The 22,588-nt window shown below is 40.5% G+C and overlaps 1 protein-coding gene across 5 annotated transcripts in view; it reads right to left on the bottom strand.

Moving 5' to 3' along the window:
* The window catches only part of LRFN2 (leucine rich repeat and fibronectin type III domain containing 2), a 168,846-nt gene extending 147,061 nt beyond the window's left edge, over positions 1–21,785 (bottom strand). Inside the window, exons 1-3 of one of the 5 annotated variants that reach the window (XM_069800355.1) lie at positions 21,602–21,785; positions 20,570–20,652; positions 19,864–20,070 (exon numbers count right to left, since the gene is read on the bottom strand). The gene's annotated coding sequence lies outside the window, so the exon portion shown is untranslated. Of the gene's footprint in view, positions 1–6,015; positions 6,096–19,863; positions 20,071–20,569; positions 20,685–21,601 lie in introns of those variants that run through there. The other 4 variants (XM_069800356.1, XM_069800358.1, XM_069800357.1 and 1 more) reach the window with 4 other exon arrangements.
* Positions 21,786–22,588: the final 803 nt, after the last annotated feature.

The raw sequence follows: 22,588 nt of genomic DNA, 5'->3' as shown, positions 1-22,588 counted from the left end.
GTGCTGAGGCACAGGTTTGGTCCTCTGTGAGCTCAGATGAAGTATATTCCTAACCATATACCTATGGACAAACAGTAAAGATGGCAAGCAGGACCAAACATGCACATGAAATAGCATCTATTTATGCTAGGAGTATATTCACTGATTTCAATAAGAGCAGAATTCGACCCTTTGGGAGAATGCCTGAAAATCCCACAACCAAGGTGCTTTTTCCAAAATAAGAAGAGGTTATTAAGAACCAGCTATCACAGACCTGAAGCATTTACATAGGAGCTGAATTTTCAGAGTTATTCTGTACCCAGAAGTCCTACTGTAAGATCATTAAAAAAAAAAAGAAAGAAAACCAAAAAACAACCCACAAAAAACTGAAGCACTTAGCACCCCATCTGCATTCAGTATGCTGAGCACATTTGAAAAATCTGACCTTAAATGATTATCTGACAGGCTCAAAATGTGTTTTTTGAAGGAAATGTGCTTGCTGTCATGTTAGTGAGAAAAGGAAGGGGGAAGAAAAGTGTAATCACAGTCATTTGAAACTGCGTATCTAGTTTGCCAAAATACGCCTGAATATTCTTCCCTGTTATTCACTACTTTATCTCAGGTTGTTGGCTATGCCTGTGCCAGATACAGGCATCAAACTGTGATTTTTGCCTTGATAGAATCTCTGTATTGGAGGGAGAACAGAATTAAAAAATAATAATATATTGTTAAAATACATATGATTCATCTTCCCTCATTCAGGGCTATGAAAGACCTTAGAGCTTGATTCAAATTTGGGAGGAGGAGGGAAGAAGAAAAAAAATGGATGTTTTAATTTGGAAACCTGGCTTCTCTACAGCAACCAATTCTTCATGAGGCTTCAGCAACTTATAAGAAGGTAAGTGATGAGAGTTAAAACAACTAAGCATTTTAATAACCCCTTTCAGGAGCTTTTACAGGTTTTGAACTTTTACAAAATCCAAGAGCTGGTATTGATACTAATTCTAAAAGAGAAGTGATGTACACGTTAGAAGGAGCATGCCTAGCTTTCTATGTATTTATTTTACATCTGACTCTTGTGGTTGAGAAAGTCTGTTCAGGTAGGTCTTTTAAATTGAGAAGAGCTCAAATTAAACAAACCTCTGCCTAAAATTTTCTCCTATGTTCCTTAAAGTAATCTTTTTGCATAGGTAAGAATGAAAGTATTTTAAATTCTTTTTCTACCTGTTATGTTGCTGGCTTTTATTTCATCATTCTTGTCTTGATCAGCAGGGTTAGACAAATCAATTTCTCTCTCTGCAAGAATCCATTTCATTTCATGGTTTTCCTGAACCAACAGGTACACTGATGTTCAAGTTTCTGGCTCTGAGAATACTTATGCAGTAATTTAGAAAGTATATTCAAAACACTATGGAGGAAAAAAAAAACAAAACCACCACAACAACCCTGTTGCTATTATATTATGTAATCTGCTTTTAAAAAACGTTAAAAAACACCAAACAAGAACACCCACAAAATCCTGCATAGCATTAAGAAACTGTCTTGCTTTAGTTTGAAATGCACAAAGATAAAATAATATCAAATGGTCCTTAATACAGTTGCACAGGGAACGTGGACAGTAAGGACTCAGCGTTGCTAACTTCCGCATTTGCTGCAAGATTCAAAAGAGGGGGTTTTGGTTTTACTTTTCCAGCTCTTGGAGTCATGTGGTTAGGGAAGACTATTTCTTTTTATTTTGCAAAAAGATGGTCCACAATAGTTCAGAAAGTGGAGAAGGGAGCCTAAAAATAGACAGCTCTACAAAAGGTAGATTATGCCACATAATCTTATCTCATTTGATGTTCAGAGTGATGATTTCTTAATGCTTATGATTAGCAAGACTTAGTATTTCCTACTGTTTATTCACAACCATCTTACAGGCCCCCTGCTCTACAAAACAGAGGTAAATTTATTGGTTTTGTGTGGCATGGGTTTTTTTGGTAGCGGGGCAGGGGCCGCAGGGGTGGCTCCTGTGAGAAGCTGCTAGAAGCTCCCCTGGCTCCAAGTCAGACCCACCACGGGCCCAGGCTGACCCAATCAGTGACAGTGGTAGCACCTCTGGGAGAACAGATTTAAGAAGGGGAACCGGTAGTGAGTGGGGGAGATTGGAATACCTATGCAGGTATGGAGGTCAGTGAAGGAGGGGGAAAAGGAGCGCCTGAGGAGGTTGATGCCCCTGTAGCCCGTGGTGAGATGTCAGGCTGTCCCCCTACAGCCCATGGAGGTGAGCAGTGGAGCCGAGGCCCCCAAAGATGGCTGTGACTCCATGGGAAAGCCTGTGCTGGAGCAGTTTGTGACTGAAGATCGGCCTGCAGAAAGGACCCACGCCAGGGAAGTTTGTGAGGAACTGCAGCCTGTGGGAAGAACTCACATTGGAGGAGTTCATGAAGGACTGTCTCCTGTGGGAGGGACCCCACGCTGGAGCAGGGGAAGAGTTTGAGGAGTCCTCCCCCTGAGGAGGAAGGAGCGGCAGAGACAAGGTGTGGTGACCTGACCCCAACCCCCATCCCCTGTTCCCCTGCGCTGCCAGGGGGGAGGAGGTAGAGAGAACCAGGAGCGGAGTTGAGCCAGGAAGGAGGGAGGGGTGAGGGGAAGATGTTCTAAGGTTTGGGTTTACTTCCCAATATTCTTGTTTTGTTTTGATTTGTAGTAAATTAAATTGATTTTGTTTCTTCCCCAAGTTGAGCCTGTCTTTTGCCCATGACCATAAGTGGTGAGTGATCCCTCCCAGTCCTTATCTCAACCCACAAGCTTGCCTTTATATTTTCTCCTCATCCCACCATGGCCAGGGGAGGAGGAATGAGCGAGCAGCTGTGTGGTGCTTTGTTACCAGCTGGGCTGAAACCACAACACTACTGTTTCTTCACAATCATCTTACAGGCCCTCTGCTCTACAAAACAGAGGTAGATTTATTTGAAACCTTTCCCCATGTGAGACTGTGAAAGGAAGAGCAGAGAAGCCAGACATTTGTGTGTCCTCCCACAAATAAAGGAGAATCAGGGTCCTTACTGATGTCCCCCACTTCGAGCATCAGCCAGGGGCTGCAGACAGTGCAGACCTGCATGGAGGCACCCCGGACCCCACAGCAATTTGTCGCCATGCCAGGATTTGTAGGATCTGCTTCCAGGAAAAGTTGCAGTCCTTTTTTTCAGCCTAGTAAGAATCAAGCCTCTCTTCCACATACACCTATTTATAGATAAAATGCTTATATATATATATATACACACACAAAATCTTTGCTGGGAAGTAACAGCACAAAAGTTGATGGCTCTTCTTTCAGTCTCCTGGTCATGGACAGATATGGTGAGTAACAACCAAAAAAGTAGAATTGAGATGAGTTAAACTATCTGGATTCAGGTGTTACAAAATGAGGATGTTAATGTCATCCCTCTGAAGGAAACTGTCATTGCAAGGAGAGGCCCTTCTTGGCCACAGATAGCATTATCTTGACAAATGGGGTGGGATGATTTTGCTTAAAGAGAAAAGAAGGGCAGATACCTTTAAAATTACAGCACTAATTCTAGAGCTGAATAGCAGTTTAAGTCTTCATCTTCCCTTGCAGCACATAATTGAGACAATGTTGTTACCTCATTACCAGAGGATAGTGCTGTAAGCTTTGAAAATGGCCTCTAAAAAGCCACTGACACCACTTGAAGAGTTTTGAGAAAACATTGTATTTAGGGACAAATTTAATTATTCATCTTTCTGACTCAAATGAAAGGGCCTTTGTATTGTAAGCCACAGGCAGCAGACAGCAAGAGCAGCCTGAATGAGAATGCACAAAGTGAGAGGTATGACTGTACCATGGAAAAGTGGGCCCGATTATTTTATAATGTAGTTGGGCAGCCCCCAGGACTGCATCCCAGACAGTCCCAAGACACAGTATCATATACCTACACTGCAGCACCACTACCCAATTCCTAGCTTTGGGCCACATTTGATAATATGGATGCATATTATCTTTTCCTCATCTCCAACATCCTTCATACCATTTATTTGCTTTTAGTCAGCTCTTGCAATTTCCAAATATCTTTTCCTGTTTCCAGTGACAAAGCTCATACAAAATTATAGGAAAAAACCTTAACAGTCTGAAGAAAACTGCACAGGTCTTGTATTGATACTGGAAGCACAGGTAGGAGTTTTATATGTTTCTACCAGTATCACCACAGAACAATTTTTTTGCTTTATATGAATGCATTTACAACAACTTGCAGTTGCCCTTTGAAGAGACAGACTCCACCCTTCCTCTTCTAGGTGTCTCCTGCTTCCCATGCTGTCCATCTGGAATACCTCTTCCTGGCCAGGTGCAGTCATAAAATGATGCTTCTTAGCCCACTTAATTGTCTTCAAGTGACAGATGGCATTTGACTAGAGCTGGTAAGCCATAAGCACATGAAGCAGATGAGCAGTTAATTCGCAATGCTTGTGTTTCTGTGCAAATATCTATAGAAAGTAGACATAAAAAGATAGCCTTATCAAGCCAGTTAGCCTACCCTCTCTCTACTAACATATATTTTCCTCATGTGGTACATTTTAAAGGTTTGGGTTTGGGGTTGGTTCCTCCCCACCCCCAGCTACTTTTAAAATCCCAAGTGACAAAGTTTCTATCAGCTCCCTTAGGAAACTATTCCACAGCCTAATGAATCTTGCTGTAAGGAAATCTTTTCTCTAGGTTCAGCCTAGAGCTAGTTAATGAAAAATTGAGCAGGAAAAAAAAAAACCAACAAAAACAAACAAGAGGAAAAAAATCATATCTGATAACTTCACAGAACAATTTCTAAAACCAAAACTGAGCCTTCATGTCTCCTAGGACACATTAGCACTTCTGTAAATGGTTGTATTTAGAAAAAGAATAAGTGCAATTTTCTCTTGGGGGCAGGTCTTACTTTATCCTACCACATCACACAAATCTAAAAAGATTCTGGTCATTAAAAAAAAAAAGAAAAAAAAAAAAGAAGATTAATGTAGTGATCCCAAAAGAAATGAATGTGGTGATCCCAAGGAGAAAGGCAATGCAGTCAGTACAGTTTGTCTTTCTTACATTCCACGTCAAAACATAATGGTCAATGTCTATGCAAGCAGATGGTCTCCCAACTTAAATTCATTTATTTAACCAGTGTTCAAAGCACACAGAAGAGGCTGGAGAACGTTGGCTAAAGAATCCCCTCCTGGGACCCAGCTATTTCATAAAATAAATCAGGATTTCTTTTGGTTTTCAGAATAGCCCAACAATACCTGAAAAAAGGTGCTAAAAACTCAGCCTAAGGAAAATTACTCCATTAAATTAACAGAAATAAAGACATATTTTAGTATATTACTTCTACCACATGTAGTATGTTTCTTTTATATACATATGCCAGTCTTCTGATGTTCTTATGTGCTGAGTCTTGAGAAGTCTGTTTACAGCTCATAACTAAAGAAATTAACAAAATGACGTCAGCCTCAAGAAAGAAGCAAGCTCCAGGTCCTGACAACAGTTGTCTCTTTGCCAGTCATCCCCTGTCCTTTTTACTCTTGATTTAGAGCCTTCCCTCTATTCTTTTCTGTCTGAAAAGTCTCTCCCTAGAAGGATCCTCCACCAGCAAGACCAGAAACTTCCCTGGACATGCAAGGCAGGTGACAGTGAATTATTCAGCCCACATAAAACTCAGGTCAGTCAGAGACACACCAAAAATCACTATTTAAAGCAGCACAGATCATAGAAACAATATCTGTTCATCAGCCAGATGTCTACTTGAAAAAGTTTCCCAACGCTGTCATACCTTCTAACTTGTTACAGGGATTGAGCCTTATATGCAGGAGCTCAGACTCCTGCACCATCAGGAACCACAGCCTTCCAGGAGGCCTCTCTTCTGTACACCCAGAAATTATCATTACTAGGCTTTCAGATCAACAGTTTCTCAAGAGAGGAAGCAGAATGATCACTCTTCTCTTTTCAGCTTAGAGACCTGTAATACAACTTGACCTTTTCTTCCCAAGAAGTAGGCGAAGGCCTACCTGCTCCAGCTGCCAGAGCTCCACAGTAAACCTCCTGGTGCTTCCACCAACACAGCCAACTACTGCAACTGTCAAAAAGCCTAAAGTGCAGATAGAACAATTTTCACCTAACAAGGAGTGAAACACTATAAAAAGCTATCTGAATTACTCAGAATTAGCCAGAGTCCATGATTATATCAGCATCATTTCCAAATCAGGGGTGCTAATAACTTAGTAAAATTCAGCAGTGATGGTCTGTCTCAATATGCTGGTAGAAGATCACTGCTTCTGCCCACAGTGGTAAGCACTGAGTAATTAGTACCTCTTTGCACCCTGCTGAAATACAGCTGTGGGCTCAACCAAACACTGTGTCAGGCTATGCTGTGAGGACTGTAGGAATCAAAGTATCCTGAGTCAAATCAGTCTGAACAAATCTGAATTGTGTCATGTCTATGGTATATCCAGCCCAGTATCTTGTCTCTGCTAGTAGTGAATAAGGGAAACCAATCAAAAAACTTAAAAGCAATGCAAGCCTACAGTGATAATTTCCAAGCATACTCTCTCTCTCCCTCCCTCCCTCCCTCTTAGCTGCTTGTAGTCTAGCTGACATTGTTAGCTGAAGATACTGTCTTTGAACGTAAAAAAACCCTATATCTTTCTTTTGTTTAGTTCTCCAATTGGTCTATAAATCAATGCAGACATTTAGCAACCCCTGCATCCTGCAAGAAACCGTTTCACAGCTTCTCACAATCCCAAGTGAAGAACTGCTTTGTTTTGTTTGTTCTAGACCTGTCATTTGCCAGCTTAATCTGTTGCCCTCTAAGGCTTGTATTAGAAAAAGCAAGGAACAAAAGTATCTTTTGTAGTCTTAGTTATCTTTATCATATTAAGCCAGAGTAAATCCCTTCCAAGCTGAGAAGTAAAAAGGCTATTCAATCATTCTTTGTGCAAAACCTGTTCCATATATACATCCAGGCTGCCCTTCTCTGCATTTTTTCCAGTTCCTTTTCCAGGACCAGAACTGTGTAACATCATTGATGAGAGCACTGAAGTCACTTAACAGCTCAAGCTGGACTTAAATGGGCTGTTGTAGACAAACAGGGACTTGTACTGGTTGATCCCCTTTAGTGCATGCTTACCATTAAAGGCAATGACCCATTTACTGTCACTGCATAATCATCTGCTGCACCCACAAAGCAGTACCACTTTGTACCAACCATAAAAGCTTACACAACACTTTCCAGGGACATCCAGTGGTTTTACAAGGACTAGACCCCCAAGCTTTTATTTCCTGAGCTATGGATTACAGGGGGACATCTCAGCAAATAAGGAGATGTTTGTGGCATCAGCCAAAATCTCTTCCTTCTGCTATTCTATTTCATTATACAGAAAAGTAAATAAAGTCATGAATGAATCATCACCTTAAAAATCTCAGGAATTCACAAATCACAAGTTTATTCATGACACAGTGAGTAAACGACCTATATTTAATAACTACTACTGTTCTTACTTCCCTTATGGATTATGTGTGCTAATCACAGTGATTGTCTTTGAAGATTTATTGTCGTTTTCCATCTCTGCTGTAGTCACATATTAGAAGCTTTTGCATCAAGAAAAACAAGTTAACGTGCTGCTGCTGGCTGCATGATGAGGGGAGTTAGAGTGGGACCTTAAAAATAAGTTTTTCACAGGCAGTGCATCTTCATTTAACTGAATGTCATGGGAGATAAAGTGTGTCTGAGTAATTACAGGAATTATCAGTGCAACTAACAGAAATGGAGGAACATCACCCTGTTTTGCATAATGGAGGTTTGGATAGCTGAGACTGGATTGTAGTCTATAGAATGAGAGACCAGTAGCAAATCAGCCAAATGACACCAGATGTGAAATGGGTGGTTGACAGCTGCAGTGCAGAACCTTCTTGGGTTTGATGGCTTTTGTTTATTTGTTTGTTTGTCAGTGCAGACTTAAAGGCAGTCCTGTAAAAGCAATAAGGAAAGATGGTGATCAATATTTTTTTTTGCTGGGTTTACATAAGTAATTACAAATCTTGTAGAGGATGAATTCTACTTGTCTTTCCCTACATGAACCATTTATGAGCAGTTTGCATTTTTCTCAATGAATAACTAAGCCAATGATTTTGGGTCAGCTGAGCTTTCTCATTTTGCTAGACTGACCATTTTCACTACCAGAGGCTGAGGTTACATTTATCTGCACAATAAGGACAGATAGATGAGAAGTCCTTGGGCTTTTCGTCTAAAAACTAAGGGAATAAGTCAGCCATGAGCTGAGATAAATTACATCCTCCAGAACTTCAGCTGAAATAAAAAGCCCTCGAAATTAAGAGGCCACATAAATATTAGCTGTAGCATAATAAATGTACAAATGTTGTATATGTTCTATGAATAAAAGGTTTTATTCCATCACTGAAGTAAAATAAAGGTATCAGTAGAATTTCTCCTAGTATGAATTTAATCAGTAATTCAGTATGATAATTCACGATAATAAGTAGAAAATATGTGAAGAAGGTTGGGTTTGCCTGGACACATACTTGGAAGATTTCTATCATCCCAAGCAAGATAAGAAGCTAAGTATAGCTATTTCTGCATTTTTTTGATAATTCCAGATGCCAGTATATCCATATCCCTCTCAAATGACTATTAACTAAACCCAGCAAAAATATACAGGAAGATAATGCATGTGATGACTATTTTCTTCAACTCTGTTAAAGCATGTAAACAATTGTACAAAAGGGTTCAGTAGCTTCTACTTTAGCTAATGCTTGCTCTTTGAGTAGTTTTAATAATAGTCTTGCTGAAATGAAAAGCGTACATGAAGGTCTGCAGTGGGCTTACTTGTGTAGGCATAGCTGACTCGGTTGCTGCACAACTCTGGGATTTGACCTGGTTTCCATTCCACCAGTTTAGCCCTACCTCACCATTGCCTAAGCCTCATCACAATGACACCTAGTTTAATGGGCAACTTGATCAACAGCTCTGCTGTAGACACTGTGTGTGATCACAGACTAGTTTAAGCCAAAATCCATGCCCCATTTTTCTCGCTTATAGAACAGTAACAGTAACCCAATTTACATGGAAAGCACCATGGATCAATTTATTCATATTTGCTCAGAGTCCTTAGTGGCAGATGCACTAAAAGTATATGCAGATGTTACCGCAGTGACACTGCAGAGTAATACACAGTCCCCAAAAGCTCTGCACTCTAGGAAGATTCTGACTTAAATCATCACGAGCTCCTCATTCCCCTTTGCCATGACTGAGAGACATGAATCACCTGTAAAGGATAATGCCTAACATATTTAAAAGTGTAGTTGTGAGTTTCATTTCTAAGCATAAGATAACACAAACCATGTATCAGCCAACAGTATTTCCAGTACAAAGAGCACTAAACTGCTGCATGTGGCTGCTCTACCACAGGAAACTTTCTCTCTCTCGCTTTTTTCAGCTGCTTTTCAACTCTCACAGAAGCACTGGTGGTGAAGTCCTTTTTGATTCCTTGATGATCAGTCATGTGTGTCCCCTCTCACGCCCCGCTGCTTCTGTACAGCTAAAATTTGGAGGTTAATTCTCTCCACAGATTAGGAACTGTGATGGCCTGCTTTGCCACAGCCCAAGTCTCCCACTCATTGTCATTTTACCTTCATATTACTTATCCTGGGAACCTTAAAGCAAATTCAGCATTTTTACAGCCTGTTTTATTTGGAGAAGTCATTGAACTATCTGTTCCCTTTATGCATAACCATCCACAAAGAACAGACTACTAGGGCAAGAAAACAAAAAAATGAGAAAGCAGGAAAGAAAAATTCTACAAGAAAAAGCAGTACCATCTCTGTATGGCTATCAGCAATCCTAAAAATATTAAGAAAGCCTGATTTTATCACATATTGAGAGACAAGTTCGACTTATTTATAATTTGGAGAGTATGTTTTCTAGAAAATGCAAAAGCTTATTTTCTGTAAAAATAGGAAAAAAAATGCCACATTAAAGATTTTCACATGATAAAAAGTTCAATGTTGTTTTAAAACAAAACACACAAACATTCCAGCTGAAAACATAAAAAAATAACCCAAAGGAAGATGTTGCCAAAAAACAACCTCCAGCCTCCCCCCACCCCCCTGCAACATACCCAGTGAACTAATTTTGGGCAAAACCTATTATCTAATGAAAAAAGTTGATTGGAAATTCTTCACCAGCTCTCATTAAGTTGTGTCTCTCCTTTTGCCAACACAGAGTTACTCCCCTGAGTGTATCCTTCTTCTTCATTAGTCTATATACACTTCATAAGCATCAGTACACTTAGGCTTAAGACAAGTCTCTGACATATGTTAGTATTATCTCCTACTACAAAAGTGGAAGTGAAAAGCAAAGTTTATGCCTATGGCCAAGAATGGATCTAACCATATGCACACACATATGTAGCATGTGTATATAAACATGTATGTTTAACGATTTGAAAAAATTACTTAAAATGGATAGAAAGGAATTAAAAAATGTTTTTTTGAGCTGGGTTGTTTTATTCAAAGAGGAGGAAGATACTTTGTTTAAGTTGGACTCATTTAACCTTTCCAAAAATATTTATTGATTCTGAAGTGGAAACATAATTGTGAATTATCAGAGCATTTCATTTCAAAACACCATTTACATTTTAGAAGTGACCTAACATATGATACACAAAAGGGGGAAATATTTCCAATATTAAGCCAATTGTAATCATGAAAGTTGCCATTCCTTTTTCTTTGCAATCAAGTGTGTGCTTTTGGCAAGTTTTACTAAGTCCTGCATAGACTGTTTCTTGCAGGCCTACTTTGACTTTAAGACCAAAGCCTTAATAAGAAGATTATGCTTCCTGCCTGAGTTTTTTTCTGGTTTTGTCCTACAATAAATGAATATATATTTATACATATAAATATATCACAGGGGCTGGTACTGCCATTCCTTTCCCTTGTGAGATGCAGGGATTTACTGGATATCAATATTAAACCACACTTAACTGCTATAGAGTCTACATTTTATTTCTATTAATTTTTAATAGTGGTTAATATTGATTTTAAAAATATTTGTTATGATTTAATACTTACTTTATTTTCTATTTTATCCCAATTGTTTCATATATATTTGGCAAACAAATGCCTCATATTCTAGCTATGTGTCATTTGCCAGCTACTAATATTCATGATCTGCTTAATCACTGTTCGTGCTGCGTTCAGATTGTTGGTCATCCTAATCATGTGTGATATGGGTGCTGCTGCTTCTCTGAATGATTAAAACACTTGAAAGCATGGACATTTGAATATCACACTAGTCAAACAAATCTCAGAAAAATTAGAGGGAATCCAAGTGACCAATGTCACTTAATGTCACCCAAAGCCTAGCATCTATCAACAGAATTATTAGGAACCGTCTTCCTCCTGAGTATCAATTTCCAAATGCCTACTGGTAAGCTCATATGTGCTTTTCTTATCTGAGATCAAGATGATCAATATCTGTTACTCTATTACAGATGATAAAAAAAAAAAAAAGTATGCATTGGCAAGGTAAATGTTTTTTTCTTGTTCCTGGTAAGACTACAGAAACAAACAAAAAACCAAACCAAACAAAAAACCCAACAAAAAAAAAGAAGAACCCAACAATAAAAGGACCCCAAGATATGCTACAAAATAAATTTATACCTACAGGAGAGATTGTTTGGAAGCAAGTGGAAGGTATTCTGAGACTGACAATCTGAGATCCCATACTAATTCTTTCCAAACAGCTCTCAGATAATGCTTTGCTTAAATGTCAGAAAGGCTTTGAAAATGCAATCAGGAATGGAAGGAATGGAAACAAAGGTCCAAAACTGTGTTCTTTTATCCTTAAATGTTTTTGCCACCTATGACTAAAGACTCTACAAATGTGGCATAATGAACTTGGGGCATGAACACAGCCCAGCTTCCCATCTTGAAATACTGTGACTGAAGAAAAGGCTTCTGAAAACAGACCTGATTTGCTGGGGACCAAAAATTGCAGTGCAAATGAAGTCTTAAGCTGCAATTTGCCTTTGACCTAAGCCAGCAAGACAAGACATATTTAGGAAAAACAGCTGGCTGCAAAGTCCACTTTTTGTTCTTTTTGTACTTGTCAATATAAAGAAAAAAAAAGGGAATGATTGTGAGACCGTGTGAATGCAACTACATCACACACTAAACTTGGGAGGTTTTTTATTTAGGTTTTCCTAAAAGAAGCTTGATTTCCATAATAGAAGGACTTTTGTGGAAAACTGCACTTTTACTGTATGCATTAAGCTCATCACAGTTCCATGATAAAATAACATGTGCTATGAAAAAAAAAAAAGTTTAAAGCAATTCCTTAAAATTAACATGATTAGATTAACATGAAATAAGTAAAAAACCTCTGTAAGTTATAGAAAGAGATAGCACAGCCTAACAAAGACCTCATTCTCAGGTGTTTCTCCAGTGCCTGCCGAGGTGGTGGTGTAAGGGCCTGTACATCTGATGGCCTGTGTGTGTAAAGTCTACCCCAACTAAGTCTTGGTTTCAGTTAGGTCACTCACTACATGATCTGTCTGTGATTTATCACTAACTACAGCAACATGGGAGTAGCAGGATGTGTCAAATGAGAGGACCAGATCAATGAGCCATGCTGGAAAGAACTGCAGCAGCTGTTCCTTGGCCTGAGGGCATTATTTATTTTTAAATGTAAATCCTGTAGTTGAGATAGGATGTAGCATAACTTTGATTTTTCCATTCTGTGGTACGACACTGATGTAGGGTAGAAGTCACCAATGCACAGAAAGTCACCATGTCTTATCTCAATCTTCTTGCAGGAGGAAGGATTTCTTCCTTTTCTTGGCACATTTTCAAATGCAGGGAAGTTTCCTGAGCCACAAACTCACAGGGTCATCACAAACCTTTGTTATGTTGTTTTCAGAATTAGGCAGGTGAAAAATTTGTCAGAGGAAAACAAAACACTATGATGGGCATGAAATGCAGTCATTTGATGCCCACCACAGAAAAGACAGATCTCAGCCCATCAATTGCACTCTCTCTGGAAGAGAGACCACAGGACGATGAACCTGTCACGTTTTAGAGTGTCTCTCACATTAATTTGAAATCTTGTTGCTAGATTCTACTAAGAACTGGGGGGAGGGGTTATAATTATTAATGAGTGACTCACCTGATCACTGATGATAAAAACCTCTTTGTGTTCAGTGCTAAGGAAAAATAAATAAATAGCATTCTCATTCCACTCACTGATTCAGGGAGGTGAAAAAAAGATGGAGAAAACAGAAACAAATGCACAAAGGGCTTGAATAATTTTTTCCATGTTCATCAAAAGTCTAAAAGAGGTTGTGTGACAAATAAAGCACCCCACAGTGGCTCAAGGAGGGATCAGTTACGTACAGTGTGACTAAAGACACATATCATAAGTCCTTCTTTAGCTTATCCTGGCACTCTGGCTCAGCAGCGAGAAGGGCTGTACAAATATCTAAAAAGACAGAGACATATTAACTGTACCACTGCTGATTCTTCTTTCCCTCTTCCCCCTCATCCTACCAAAATTTCTCCAGTTTTTCTCCAAATGTGACCCTCTTTGCCCTCAGTGCTTTTACTGTCATAAATATCCACCAGGCTGCTCTTCAACTCCTCTGCTCTGACCCTCTGCCAGTAAGGCCAGTTCTCTCCAGTTCACACAAAACTGCTGTCACCCACTCCTGGATCTGAAAGAAAATGTCATTTATTGAGGCAACTGAAACTTTTCCTCCCACCAGCTGGAGGGACCATCAGTTCCAGTCAGGGTAGGGTGCTGGGAGACCATGGACAGGGGAAAGCTCAAGCTCTGTGAGACTTCTGACTGTGTAATTGTGAAGCCTCTCAATAACCTTCCCCTACACTTCAAGAAGATATTACTGTCAAAGTGCATCTGGGGAGGTGTGAACAGAAGATGTAGCTGTGCTGATAAGGAAAGGTCACACTGTCCTTGCAAAGTGGGTGTCAAATGAAGTGTTCATAGCTTGGTGTGCTACTTGGTCACGTGAAACGTGATTAGAAAATACATACTTCACAGTGGTATTTGTCAAGCAAATTGAGATTTTTCAGGGATAACTACAAGATATTTCAATTACAGGCAGCCTGCAAAAAACCCTTTGATCCTCTCTTCCATGAGTTTCTGGGACCTAACACATTTTTCTACTGAACATTTCCCAGAGGAGATAAGTTATCTGACCTGACTACAGGGAAAAAACTGCAGTCAATAGTTTGGAGAGCAAGGAATCAATGTTGTATCCTTATTTAAAAACCAATATACAGTAAATATCTGCCAGCAGCAGTGATAACATTCACTTACACTGGAGGTAACTCATACAAAATGCCAACTAGCCATCAGTTTAGGAAACCAACAAAATGGTCTCAGTCCAGATAAGTTCTTCTCTATCAATACAGTTTGGCCTTTTTCTTCTTTAGTTTAGCACACTTGTTTCACATACAAACCATACAGAGCTTTCTAAGTATCACATGTATTTACCTAGTCACAGGAATATTCAAAAAGGTAAGGAGATCAATCGACTACTGAAATGATTGGGAAGGGTTTGATTTTTATCTCCGAGGAGACAGGCATTTGTTGTTGGCTGCCTTCAAGCCAGACAGGGACTGCTGAGTGAGCCATGCCAGGCAGTTTTTTTCTTCTCAACTTTTCCTTTTGCCATTTGACTGCTCATTGTTTTCATTCTGTACTGAAAGGGCAGATATACTTTTTTTTTAAGGCTGTTAACAGAGGGATCTAATATAAATTCTGGTACCGTCAGTTTTTCCTTTCTAGCACACATACAGGTGCTGCCCTTTCACTGATATCACAACCCACCCATCCTGCCACTGCAACAGAGGATGTGGTGTGTTTAAGACATCCTCTTTTCCTTTCCTGTTCTTAATTTTTACCTTCACACTCTGACAAAAGAAGGATTACTCATTCTGACTGACATGTATACTGAAGCTTTTCTGAGGAGCTTAGATGTGATGAGAGAATGGCTAAGGATTCTTTGCACCTGGTGCCATTTTGATCTCCCTCGCTCCTCAGCCTGCCAAAGCAAATTGCAACTGTAAAGGCAGGAGAGGAAAAATTCCTACTTCCTCACCAGTGTGTTTATTTCCTCAAGTGTCACGTGTCTGATCCCCACAATCCTTGTGGCTTTATCATATTGAGGTCTTCCAAAGTCTGTCCTTCTCCCTAAGTCAACACAGACTCTGTAGTCTTAACTGGACAGTTGCAGCAATTTGTCTCAGTCCTGCACATAAAGACTTATGCTCAGCCCTGACCTACCTCCTCTGGCTTCAGGGAAAGAGTCACACTGATAATTTTCTGTACCAGTGCCACATGCGTGTTTTCCAGGGATTTTCAGTGCAACATTAGCTTTATTAAAATAGACAAGGTGCTTTCAGCCATCATGTACTTTCTGTTGATTTCATCCTTAATCCAGCTTTCTGTTCTGCTCAGAACCGATGTTGGTATGCACTGGGATGCACCAACCCTACCTCTCACCTTCTGACCAACCAGGGTCCAGGACTCTGGATTTACTGCTATTCCAGGGCCCTCTCCTTATCTCACCTCTTTCCATAACACCACAGTGATAGCAGATCTGCGGGAGGATTAGAGACCAGTACCTTCCTGAGGAGCGATTAGCAGAAGCCTCCTAAATGCTCTATTGTACTGCTCATACTATAGCTGCAGCCATCCTTTCATGTCTACTCTTATTTAGCTGGCATATCCTCTCAGCACATAACTTTTTCATAGCTGGAAGAATGATTTCAAGAGCAGGTACTCGGAGGCCTTAATATCTCACACCACTTCTTGGCAAGATGCTCCTGGAATAATCCCACTTGGCCAAGTAAATTGACTTCCACATAGGTCTTGGCAGACAAAAGTTTTCTGGTCCCATGAGTTGAAATGAAATTGCTTACAGTTTCCTTGGCCCAAACTGAGAGAGAAAGTATGCAAGCCTTCTAATGAGCTAGAAGTGTTTAGTTCCAGTTTGACTGACAGATTTGCTTGTCATTTAGCAAAGTGGGATTTGAACATGGCCCCTTTTACAATCAAGTTTCATATGAATTATTTTCAGTTTTCATACAAAATGCTCAAACCAGAAAGAAAAAAAAAATTATCTTCCAGAAAAAAGTAAGGTGGGGTGTTCTGGCAATTTTCTCCCTACAGATTTTTCAGTCAGGAAATTTGTAAAACTGGCCATTTCCCAATTATGTTTCATTCTGATAAATCTGTGTTTTCCTGAGAAAAACAAAAACATTAATCACTGAAAAAAATCCCACTCATCTCTGTCTTCTGTGTAGGTCAATAGGGATTCTACATAGGACCAGACCACCTCCTTTTCTCCCATGTTTTCAAATCAGCATGTTTTTTACTGAAAAGGTGTTCTCTGGCTTTTGCTGCCGCTGCTCATTCCATGTGCCAAAGTTGGCATCTTGGATTTGTCACGTATGTTTTCCCATGAAGATGAGGACATCAGCAGAGACCCAGATCGTGGGCAAGACAGAGCAAATGACAGGAAGAGAGAAAAATTGGAAATACCATCATGCAAATATTCTGAAGTATGGAGACAACCGCTGCTCCTAAGGAAGCAGAAATACTTCCAAATTACATGCCCTTTTCACAGTTTTCCATGTGACATCACTGTGGGCCTTTTAATGACACGTTTACGTCTGTTAATTTCACACCAAGGTTTGGCAGCCACCCATGCAGAAGGTAATTTGCGTTCTTAGAAGCAGAAGTACCGCTTACGAGCTTCCTTCCCTCCTGAGCATCCTGGGTGAAGGTGGGCTGGGCAGAGAGTGACAGCTGGCCCTTCACTGAAGTGCTGCATCACACTAGGTGATCTGTGGGGTTATTATTCCAGAGAACTTGGATGAAACCTTGTCTTTTGTCACAAATTTCAGTTGATGACTGGAACGTGTTCAGTGCCTGCGAACACACACAGCCTCTGGACACTGATAGAGTAAATCCCAGCACCTTGGTGAGATCCTTAGTCACAGTAATTGAAGCCTACATGGTTAAAGCAAAGAGGAAACAAAAGAGATAGAGCAATGGCCCATTTGCTCTTGGGCAATGGATTCCACAGTCATCAGGCCTGGCTTCAAGGAGCCACAGATGTCTTCCTTCTGCCTTTCATTAGTGTTACTGCTTTTCAGTCCAGCACCTAGAGGACAGTTACTCTCTCCACAAAACCAAACACATGACAACAGACTATGACAAACCCAAATAAAGTAAGGCTGAGTGCTCAGGCCAGAAAGAAGACTGAGTTACATACTTGGAGCAAACTACCCTTTTTCTCCCACAGGTGATCTTTGCAGGTCAAGGCTGAAATACATTAGCAATGCAAAAAAGGGGTTTGGGGGTGAACAGGCACTGTCATCACCTCCTCCCTCCCCCCTCTGTAGGTGGATAGCAAATGCAGCCTCGAGGGTTATCAGTCTGCAACCCCTCGCCAGGTAGTTGGATTCACTCTAAGTCACCTGAAGTATATTCCTGCCTACTACCAGTTAAACCTTGTTAATTTTGAATCAGCTTCCTATTTTGTTTTTTTGCCCACAAGGACAAAAAAAATAATAAAAAAGGGGATCACCTGGGTCTAATAACATTACATTGCAAGGTATAGTCAGTGGCCAGAGTCCTCTCAAAGAGAGGGCGCAGGAGCGCTATGACAGGGACTGTCAGGGACCTGCCAGCTTAGGTCCACCTGAGCAGCAAGCAGAGCAGAGGCTGTAGGGCAAGGCTACATGTGCCATTTGTACTTCCCATTGCGAAAAATTATCAGTTATGTTCCAAACATAAAATTTGAACAAGAAGCGCTAATGCTGTGAAGAGCAGAATGAGGCAGAGAGGGCAGCAGAAATGGTGGCTCTGAGGACGGATCACATTTCTCACCCTGCATGGTGCACCTGGGGCCGCCTGCTTGCCTTCCTGCCAGCACCTAGCACAGCCAGATACCGGAGGACACCAGGCCCAGAGACACCCTAATGAAAAAACAGAGCTGTGCTGAGGAGAGCAGGACAGACACTGTCTCCGATCCGAGAGATGATACAGATCGTTAGTGGGATTCATAGGTTAAAAAGGTTTGGTTGAGCATAATGACTTTTTTCTTCCTGTCTCCTAGCATTGTTGTTTATTTTTTATTGCATCCCCTCTCTCCCTGAGAATTAGTAGCAGTTTCAGGGAAGGTCTGAAGCTCTGCTTCGTGCTGCTTCGACAAGGCAGCTATGAGCAGAGTGCACACAAAAAGCACTCTGTTGTGCTCAAGCGGCAATCTGTAGGCAATGCAAACTAACCACCAACCCAGGGCAAGCTGTAAACAATGAAACTGTAACCAGCCTGAAACACAGCAAAAGTAATTACCTGTCTCTCTTCCTTCTCACCACAAGCTCCAATTTGCCTTAGTATATCCTCTCCAGCAAGATCCAATAGAAAATTGATACCTTTCATGGCAATATTTCCTCTTTCCCGAGCAACACAAAATGCTAGTGACAATTGTGTGGTGTGTGCTGGACTTAGCTCCAGTGAGCATTGTATAATAAAGTTAAGAGGTGTCAATTTAATTAACTGTGACTTTATAAACTGAAGTGATGCTTACTGTTTGCCTTTCAAAGCCTGTCTCTTCTCATCAGAAGAGTTATTCTGTCTTATAAATCCCAAAGATGGAGTAGGTAAAATAAACTCTACTCTCGATATCTCCATGGCACAGCCCCAAAAAGACTAGATCAGCCCTGGCAAAAAATGATTCTTGCTTTAAATCAATGCTATTTGTCTCCTTTGGGTAGGAACGATTTACCCAGTTTAAGAACCCTTCCTTGCCTACATTACCACAACTGATCACTTTATATTTCTAGTTTACTAATCCATCATACTGGAACTTGTTGACTTAATCACTGAATTCTGCTCTCCCCTTTAGTTTCTTTCTTGTTTTATTCAGTCATACACTTGTTTTCTGATGCAAAAGTGTGCATGTGTCCATGCAAGTCAGGGAGAGACTCAATTTTAATTTTGCTACATCTTGTCCAGTGCTGCCATTTAGATGCTTCCCCCAACTCAAATTCTCTGTGCACTTAGTCTTGCAAAGAGCATATATTTCTGATGACGTCAGACAGACATGACATAGCATATACCTGCTTGTGTACCCCATCCCCCGCATGCCCACCTTGCCAATTTTGGATGTCCATCACTAGTGGCATCACCTTACCAAGAACACTAACCTCTGACAGCAGGCACTGCCCCTCCACACCCCTTAATCCCTTCCCTTCTCTAGCTTTTCCTATGCCTTCTGTTTCTTCATATGACATTTGCCGAGGTCCCCACTCTTTTACTGTGTGGTTTTATATACAGCAGAGTTGATCTGTCCAGCAAAGTTCTTCCTTAGCTTTGCAGGATTTACTAATTCCTCCAGAAAGCTGCAGCCACTTCCACAGCTTTACAATATTGCTCAGTTTTTCCTGGATCAGAAACCAAATTATTATCCCTTCTTTCAAACCTCTTTCCATCACTGTTTCAAAACTGTCATGAAAAAAATCCCTATTGACACTTAAAAAAATAAATATTCTTTTTGAACTGCCTTTTCATGCTGAGAGAAGCAGAAGCAAAACTGAGATTCTTTTCTCTGTGTGAATAACCTTATTTAGACTAGCATGAAAAGGAAGATAGTTACACATTTTTCCGATGCTTTTAAAATGCACAAAAACAGCGCTTTTTTTTGCCATCACAGGTAATTGTATATAAATGTTTTGTGTACGTATCTATATATAGTGTATATTGTAGCTATGTAGTTTATATATACATATGAAAAAAATCTATCACTTACCTTTGAGAAGTAACATTTATCCCAGGTTCAGTAAAATAGTCTCAGACAGGCACTTAGACCTTCTTTCTATGCCATGCATCCTTTTTTCAAAAGAAGGTATCATCAGAAAAATCCTGGTTGATCTCTAGCAAACCAAAATGCAGACTGGATTGTTTGTCAGATGCAGCCTGATTCAGTAAAGTCCAAGTGTGTGAATCCCTGAGACTCCTTTTTCAGTAATATCCAAAGCACAAAAAGAGAAAGAAACAAAAAAAAAAAAAAAAAAAAGAAGAAGAAAAAAAGTGAATAACTTGTTCTTTTCTTGTTTGGTTTAAAAAACCCAGTCTTGGAGGACTAAGCAGCCTGCAGGCTTTTCAAGCATTCTGATCCTAGTGCATCCCAAGGTAACACATGCATTTTGGTACTGCAAGTCTAAAAGTTCATGCTAGCAAGCCCGGCTTCTGCGTACGTGTGTGTTTTGGGGAGGGGGGTCAAGTTGTATTGTGGCGGGGAGAAGAGAGACAAGGGAGATACACACACACACTCACGCAGAGCTGGAAAAAGGAAAAACAGCAAACTGGAGTGATCTCACAAAGTGCTCTAGATGGCAGAGCCTGCACGGCTTGTGAGACAAGCGATGTGCACACACACAGGGGAAAAAAAAAAAAGAGAGAGAGATTGAGAAACCAGAGCAAACTAGCAGGCAGCTTCAGGAATTTCTTCTTACCTCTTCTGACGATGCAACATACAGCAAGTGCTTTGTGCTGCATAGGAATCTGAGCAGGCACGACTCAGTCAGACCCCTCACTTCTGAAATAAACAAATATGTACCATAGGAAAGGGAAGAAAATCAGAAGCCAGAGGAAAGAAGGGTACAAAAAGAAGCTATTAAACAAGTAAGAGTGTCAGGGAGGAGGCCTGAGTGGGTGGGAGGCTAATAGTTGGTACAGAAAGAGGCATCCAAACTCCTGGTCCTAATACAGATTGGCTCTGTAATTATGTGGCAAAGCACTGCCTTCTAAGCCATTGCATAATAATAGAAACCTAAGCTGTGTAGACACAGCCTGACATGCTAAATCCTCAGGAGCTACACTCAACATTTGTCAGTGGAAAGCGTGTCAATTCTCTGGGGGTGGGGGAAGCTGAGGGAAAAGGGGAGAGAAATTTTGTTGCAAAATGCATGAGCTGCAGCTGCAAAGAGCTCTCTGGTGGTGCCAATGCCTGAAATGTTATAATGGGAGTTGTATATACCTGTTTCTATACTCAGAGAGATAGATAAATACAATAGCAGCTTCATTCATGCTATTCAATAGTAGAAGAATTTTCCTTTGCTATATTTTAGTAACTTAAATGACAAAGAGAAGAGCATGTACAAAGTTTTTCTGTGTTAAATATTATTATTTCTAATGCTGGTGGCAAATCTCCCTTTGTACTGAACAGTATTGGAAGGTCTAAATAAAACCTGAATTAAGATAAAAGAACTCAGGAGGATTGATCAGCCTTTCCCATTTGCTGGTGGGTTCCTCTCCTCAGCACTCCAGGCACAGAGACACACATTTTCTTCTGCCTCCTTTGGTTGAAGAGGCTCCTAGACAGCCAGGGAAAAGATGAGCACTGACTAAATAAGAGTAGGCAAAACGCCAACTCATTCAGACTACCACACACCAGCATCATTACACCAACAGGCAGAACAATTTATAATGCACACGGAAGGAATCAAAAGCAAAGAAAGAAATAAAATTTTGCAGTGGAAATTTACCTGGAAAATGTGGTCCTGGCTCACACCTATAGTCCATCTAGTCCAATGTCTTGCCTCTGGACAGTGATCAGTATTACACACCTCCGAGGAATCTGAATGAATTTGTGCAGCTAGGGCTAGACAGCCAGGGCTAACCTGTTCATGGGCAAAGCTTCTCCTTAATCTCTGTTCTTTAAAGATTAGTTAATGCACTGAAGCATGAGCAGGGGAAGAGTCTGCCTCTGCACATCCAGATTAAACCTGTAAGATCTGATTCTGAGGTCCTTTGTAGTTGGTGTAAAGTACACCTCTTTTTACACACCCTAGATCTAAAGAGTAAAATCATCTGATGCTTTGTAAACATCCCAGTGTGAAAAAAAGGGCATGAGTTCAGAAAGAGCTGTAGTACTTCAGTCTAGAGAGTAAGAAGCATGTTTTTATATAGACTAATCTAGTTTAGTTACTCTCCTCATTTACTCCTTACTCTTGGTGGAAACAACAGCTATATTTCCAGAAGCCATCCAGTGCAGGTGGGAGAACTAGGTCATTCAGCTAATATGTAGGTATCAAATTTGGCCCCTGGAAACTCAAACCAGACTGAACTGAAAACTTTGAAGATATTTCTGAGAATAACTGCATAGAGCAACATATACTTTCTTTGGAGGGGCTCATGAAAAAGATTCTGCTGCAAATTTCAGGTCCCTTACTGTTACCAGTCTCACTCCTTTGATCTCTGCCTGCTGCGTTCCTGGATGACTCTCTGTACCCGCAAGGTGAAGACTGCAGATGTCGCTCATAAGGGAGTTACACTGTGGTAAAACAGAGGGGGAAGGACTGTGGATAGAACAATTGCCTGTTTTGCAGCATATCCAGCTTTTCTCAGCTTTATGTGGAACAGTGCTGAAGGGCTCTTCTTGGGAGGAAGGCCAAGAGTTACAACAGTTGGTAACCTTATTGGGCACTGAAATAAATGGCCTGGTCAAAGAAAGAGTTGAGAAGCTGGTAACT

This window comes from Haliaeetus albicilla, chromosome 13 (genome assembly GCF_947461875.1).
Source record: "Haliaeetus albicilla chromosome 13, bHalAlb1.1, whole genome shotgun sequence".
NCBI lineage: Eukaryota > Metazoa > Chordata > Aves > Accipitriformes > Accipitridae > Haliaeetus > Haliaeetus albicilla.
Note: the sequence above shows the minus strand (reverse complement) of the source record. Positions and strands in the feature narration are given on the sequence as shown.